A 6,769-nucleotide genomic window follows, 5' to 3' on the forward strand; every position below is an offset into this window, starting at 1 on the left:
TTTGAATGGCTGAGACATCTCTAAGTCAGCACCTTAAATATTTATGTTTAGAATTTGTGTGTGTGTGTGTGTGTGTGTGTGTGTGTGTGTGTGTGTGTTCTTTTTTCCCCCTCCATCTTTATTAACTTGGGTATTTCTTATTTACATTTCAATTGTTATTCCCTTTCCCGGTTTCCAGGCCAACATTCCCCTAACCCCTCCCCAAACATTTTTTATTCTTGATAGTCAAAAAGTGGCACTAAGTGACTTATGACAGTTAATGCCTCTACTGATGACTCAATGGGAAAGAACTGATAAAGGATCTTCTGACTCTCACTAATAGTAAAAGTAAAACTAATCCACAAGGAAAGAGAATTTTGTTTAATCAACCAAACCACTTGAATAAAACCATATTTTTGGTCAATGTGTGGCCACAATTTCAACAGCCTTGGGAAAACAGACACCCCATACCATTTTCATAAACTGGCCAAGAAAAAGTTTCTTTGAACATTAGAAATTTTTATGATTAAATTTTTGCTTTATGAAATATTGTATTACAATAATCTTTCTGAAATAATGCAAATTATAGCACAAATATTGAATGTTTTAGATTATAAAACTGGCTTCAGAATGTTGGCTCTAGGCAAGACTTCTCACTATGCCCATACCAAATACAATCACTCAGTATTTGTCAGATGTGTCAGTGTGAAAAATGTCAAGAGTCTGATGGTAAACATGATAATTTACCGTGTTGAAAGATTTATGAAAATTTTTTAGATTGTAAGCCATGAGTAAGTTGTTCCTATCTTGGATATGTCCTGCCAGATAACTTGTTAAGGATGGACAGCTTCCTGGTGTAGTTGGGCTATTCTTACAATTACTGTTTGTAGTTAAATCTTTCACTGCCTCAATTATTTGTACAAGAAAGTGGGTTACCAGATTAACAGTTTCAGTTTTATATGAAACACTTGCTTTCTCAGATGGCTGAGGAATCTGTGAGATGTCTGTTACAAAATCAAGTTTTGCACTTAGGATGAGTTAACATGGCTCCCCTAAAATTATAGCTTTGTGGTTTTATCATGAAAATTCTTAAACTAACGATATGTTAGGCCTTACATGGAGAACTTTGATTTGATTCTGGCCAGCTTTTTTTTTTTTTTTTAAAATGCCTTTACTAAAATGAAAACTTAATTCAGACTGGTGAATCACTGAAGTACCCCCAACACACACACACAGACACACACACAGACACACACACAGACACACAGACACACACACACACACACACACACACACACACACACACAGAGAGAGAGAGAGAGAGAGAGAGAGAGAGAGAGAGAGAGACTAGAGTGAGATAGGATAGAAATAGAATCTCAATGTTGTTCTGTCCTTCTTTTGAGAACCATTCAATTAGTTTGTCCATTTACTGATTAGATTATCTTGTTTTTCTGGTAATTTTTTGGATATGTTTATTTTGGTTATTAATCCCTTGACAGACAGAACAGGCAATGATTTTCTCTCAATCCTTAAGCTGTATCACTACTCTGCTGTTTCCTTTGCTGTGCAGAAACATTTTTTTTTAAATTTTATTTATTTATTTATTTTTTTATTATCTTGAGTATTTCTTATATACATTTCAAGTGTTATTCCCTTTCCCGGTTTCCGGACAGACATCACCCTCCCCCCTCCCCTTCCTTGTGGGTGTTCCCCTCCCAAACCTCCCCCCATTGCCACCCTCCCCGCATAGTCTAGTTCACTGGGGGTTCAGTCTTAGCAGGACCCAGGGCTTCCCCTTCCACTGGTGCTCTTACTAGGATATTCATTGCTACCTATGGGGACAGAGTCCAGGGTCAGTCCATGTATAGTCTTTAGGTAGTGGCTTAGTCCCTGGAAGCTCTGGTTGCTTGACATTGTTGTACTTTTGGGGTCTCGAGCCCCTTCAAGCTCTTCCAGTTCTTTCTCTGATTCCTTCAATAGGGGACCTATTCTCAGTTCAGTGGTTTGCTGCTGACATTCGCCTCTGTATTTGCTGTATTCTGGTTGTGTCTCTCAGGAGCGATCTACATCCGGCTCCTGTCGGTCTGCACTTCTTTGCTTCATCCATCTTGTCTAATTGGGTGGCTGTATATGTATGGGCCACCTGTGGGGCAGGCTCTGAATGGGTGTTCCTTCAGTCTCTGTTTTAATCTTTGCCTCTCCCTTCCCTGCCAAGGGTATTCTTTTTCCTCATTTAAAGAAGGAGTGAAGCATTCACATTTTGATCATCCGTCTTGAGTTTCCTTTGTTCTAGGGATCTAGGGTAATTCAAGCATTTGGGCTAATAGCCACTTATCAATGAGTGCATACCATGTATGTCTTTCTGTGATTGTGTTAGCTCACTCAGGATGATATTTTCCAGTTCCAACCATTTGCCTACGAATTTCATAAACTCGTTGTTTTTGATAGCTGAGTAATATTCCATTGTGTAGATGTACCACATTTTCTGTATCCATTCCTCTGTTGAAGGGCATCTGGGTTCTTTCCATTTTCTGGTTATTATAAATAAGGCTGCGATGAACATAGTGGAGCACGTGTCTCTTTTACATGTTGAGGCATCTTTTGGGTATATGCCCAAGAGAGGTATGGCTGGATCCTCAGGCAGTTCAATGTCCAATTTTCTGAGGAACCTCCAGACTGATTTCCAGAATGGTTTTACCAGTCTGCAATCCCACCAACAATGGAGGAGTGTTCCTCTTTCTCCACATACTCGCCAGCATCTGCTGTCACCTGAGTTTTTGATCTTAGCCATTCTCACTGGTGTGAGGTGGAATCTCAGGGTTGTTTTGATTTGCATTTCCCTTATGACTAAAGATGTTGAACATTTCTTTAGGTGTTTCTCAGCCATTCGGCATTCCTCAGCTGTGAATTCTTTGTTCAGCTCTGAACCCCATTTTTTAATAGGGTTATTTGTTTCCCTGCGGTCTAACTTCTTGAGTTCTTTGTATATTTTGGATATAAGGCCTCTATCTGTTGGAGGATTGGTAAAGATCTTTTCCCAATCTGTTGGTTGTCGTTTTGTCCTAACCACAGTGTCCTTTGCCTTACAGAAGCTTTGCAGTTTTATGAGATCCCATTTGTCGATTCTTGATCTTAGAGCATAAGCCATTGGTGTTTTGTTCAGGAAATTTTTTCCAGTGCCCATGTGTTCCAGATGCTTCCCTAGTTTTTCTTCTATTAGTTTGAGTGTGTCTGGTTTGATGTGGAGGTCCTTGATCCACTTGGACTTAAGCTTTGTACAGGGTGATAAGCATGGATCGATCTGCATTCTTCTACATGTTGACCTCCAGTTGAACCAGCACCATTTGCTGAAAATGCTATCTTTTTTCCATTGGATGGTTTTGGCTCCTTTGTCAAAAATCAAGTGACCATAGGTGTGTGGGTTCATTTCTGGGTCTTCAATTCTATTCCACTGGTCTATCTGTCTGTCTCTGTACCAATACCATGCAGTTTTTATCACTATTGCTCTGTAATACTGCTTGAGTTCAGGGATAGTGATTCCCCCTGAAGTCCTCTTATTGTTGAGGATAGCTTTAGCTATCCTGGGTTTTTTGTTATTCCAGATGAATTTGCAAATTGTTCTGTCTAACTCTTTGAAGAATTGGATTGGTATTTTGATGGGGATTGCATTGAATCTGTAGATTGCTTTTGGTAAAATGGCCATTTTTACTATATTAATCCTGCCAATCCATGAGCATGGGAGATCTTTCCATCTTCTGAGGTCTTCTTCAATTTCTTTCCTCAGTGTCTTGAAGTTCTTATTGTACAGATCTTTTACTTGCTTGGTTAAATCACACCGAGGTACTTTATATTATTTGGGTCTATTATGAAGGGTGTCGTTTCCCTAATTTCTTTCTCGGCTTGTTTCTCTTTTGTATAGAGGAAGGCAACTGATTTATTTGAGTTAATTTTATACCCAGCCACTTTGCTGAAGTTGTTTATCAGCTTTAGTAGTTCTCTGGTGGAACTTTTGGGATCACTTAAATATACTATCATGTCGTCTGCAAATAGTGATATTTTGACCTCTTCTTTTCCGATCTGTATCCCCTTGATCTCCTTTTGTTGTCTGATTGCTCTGGCTAGAACTTCAAGAACTATATTGAATAAGTAGGGAGAGAGTGGGCAGCCTTGTCTAGTCCCTGATTTTAGTGGGATTGCTTCAAGTTTCTCTCCATTTAGTTTAATGTTAGCAACTGGTTTGCTGTATATGGCTTTTACTATGTTTAGGTATGGGCCTTGAATACCTATTCTTTCCAGGACTTTTATCTGAAGGGGTGTTGAATTTTGTCAAATGCTTTCTCAGCATCTAATGAAATGATCATGTGGTTCTGTTCTTTCAGTTTGTTTATATAATGGATCACGTTGATGGTTTTCCGTATATTAAACCATCCCTGCATGCCTGGGATGAAGCCTACTTGATCATGGTGGATGATTGTTTTGATGTGCTCTTGAATTCGGTTTGCCAGAATTTTATTGAGTATTTTTGCGTCGATATTCATAAGGGAAATTGGTCTGAAGTTCTCTTTCTTTGTTGTGTCTTTGTGTGGTTTAGGTTTAAGAGTAATTGTAGATTCGTAGAAGGAATTCGGTAGGGCTCCATCTGTTTCAATTTTGTGGAATAGTTTGGATAATATTGGTATGAGGTCTTCTATGAAGGTTTGATAGAATTCTGCACTAAACCCATCTGGAACTGGGCTCTTTTTGTTTGGGAGACCTTTAATGACTGCTTCTATTTCCTTAGGAGTTATGGGGTTGTTTAACTGGTTTATCTGTTCCTGATTTAACTTTGATACCTGGTATCTGTCTAGGAAATAGTCCATTTCCTGAAGATTTTCAAATTTTGTTGAATATAGGTTTTTATAGTAAGATCTGATGATTTTTTGAATTTCCTCTGAATCTGTAGTTATGTCTCCCTTTTCATTTCTGATTTTGTTAATTTGGACGCACTCTCTGTGTCCTCTCGTTAGTCTGGCTAAGGGTTTATCTATCTTGTTGATTTTCTCAGAGAACCAACTTTTGGTTCTGTTGATTCTTTCTATGGTCCTTTTTGTTTCTACTTGGTTGATTTCAGCTCTGAGTTTGATTATTTCCTGCCTTCTACTCCTCCTGGGTGTATTTGCTTCTTTTTGTTCCAGAGCTCTTAGGTGTGCTGTCAAGCTGCTGACATATGCTCTTTCCTGTTTCTTTCTGCAGGCACTCAGCGCTATGAGTTTTCCTCTTAGCACAGCTTTCATTGTGTCCCATAAGTTTGGGTATGTTGTATCTTCATTTTCATTAAATTCTAAAAAGTTTTTAATTTCTTTCTTTATTTCTTCCTTGACCAGGTTATCATTGAGTAGAGCATTGTTCAATTTCCACGTATATGTGGGCATTCTTCCCTTATTGTTATTGAAGACCAGTTTTAGGCCGTGGTGGTCCGATAGCACGCATGGGATTATTTCTATCTTTCTGTACCTGTTGAGGCCCGTTTTTTGACCAATTATATGGTCAATTTTGGAGAAAGTACCATGAGGAGCTGAGAAGAAGGTATATCCTTTGCTTTAGGATAGAATGTTCTATAAATATCCGTTAAGTCCATTTGGCTCATGACTTCTCTTAGTCTGTCGACATCACTGTTTAATTTCTGTTTCCATGATCTGTCCATTGATGAGAGTGGGGTGTTGAAATCTCCCACTATTATTGTGTGAGGTGCAATGTGTGTTTTGAGCTTTAGTAAGGTTTCTTTTACGTATGTAGGTGCCCTTGTATTTGGGGCATAGATATTTAGGATTGAGAGTTCATCTTGGTGGATTTTTCCTTTGATGAATATGAAGTGTCCTTCCTTATCTTTTTTGATGACTTTTAGTTGGAAATTGATTTTATTTGATATTAGAATGGCTACTCCAGCTTGCTTCTTCTGACCATTTGCTTGGAAAGTTGTTTTCCAGCCTTTCACTCTGAGGTAGTGTCTGTCTTTGTCTGTGAGGTGTGTTTCCTGTAGGCAGCAGAATGCAGGGTCCTCGTTGCGTATCCAGTTTGTTAATCTATGTCTTTTTATTGGGGAGTTGAGGCCATTGATATTGAGAGATATTAAGGAATAGTGATTATTGTTTCCCTTTATATTCATATTTGGATGTGAGGTTATGTTTGTGTGCTTTCATTCTCTTTGTTTTGTTGCCAAGACGATTAGTTTCTTGCTTCTTCTAGGGTATAGCTTGCCTCCTTATGTTGGGCTTTACCATTTATTATCCTTTGTAGTGCTGGATTTGTAGAAAGATATTGTGTAAATGTGGTTTTGTCATGGAATATCTTGGTTTCTCCATCAATGTTAATTGAGAGTTTTGGTGGATACAGTAACCTGGGCTGGCATTTGTGTTCTCTTAGGGTCTGTATGACATCAGTCCAGGATCTTCTGGCCTTCATAGTTTCTGGCGAGAAATCTGGTGTGATTCTGATAGGTCTCCCTTTATATGTTACTTGACCTTTTTCCCTTACTGCTTTTAATATTCTTTCTTTATTTTGTGCGTTTGGTGTTTTGACAATTATGTGACGGGAGGTGTTTCTTTTCTGGTCCAATCTATTTGGAGTTCTGTAGGCTTCTTGTATGCCTATGGGTATCTCTTTTTTTAGGTTAGGGAAGTTTTCTTCTATGATTTTGTTGAAGATATTTACTGGTCCTTTGAGCTGGGAGTCTTCACTCTCTTCTATACCTATTATCCTTAGGTTTGATCTTCTCATTGAGTCCTGGATTTCCTGTATGTTTTGGACCAGT

Source organism: Rattus norvegicus, chromosome 11 (genome assembly GCF_021556685.1).
Source record: "Rattus norvegicus strain SHRSP/BbbUtx chromosome 11, alternate assembly SHRSP_T2T, whole genome shotgun sequence".
Classification (NCBI taxonomy): domain Eukaryota; kingdom Metazoa; phylum Chordata; class Mammalia; order Rodentia; family Muridae; genus Rattus; species Rattus norvegicus.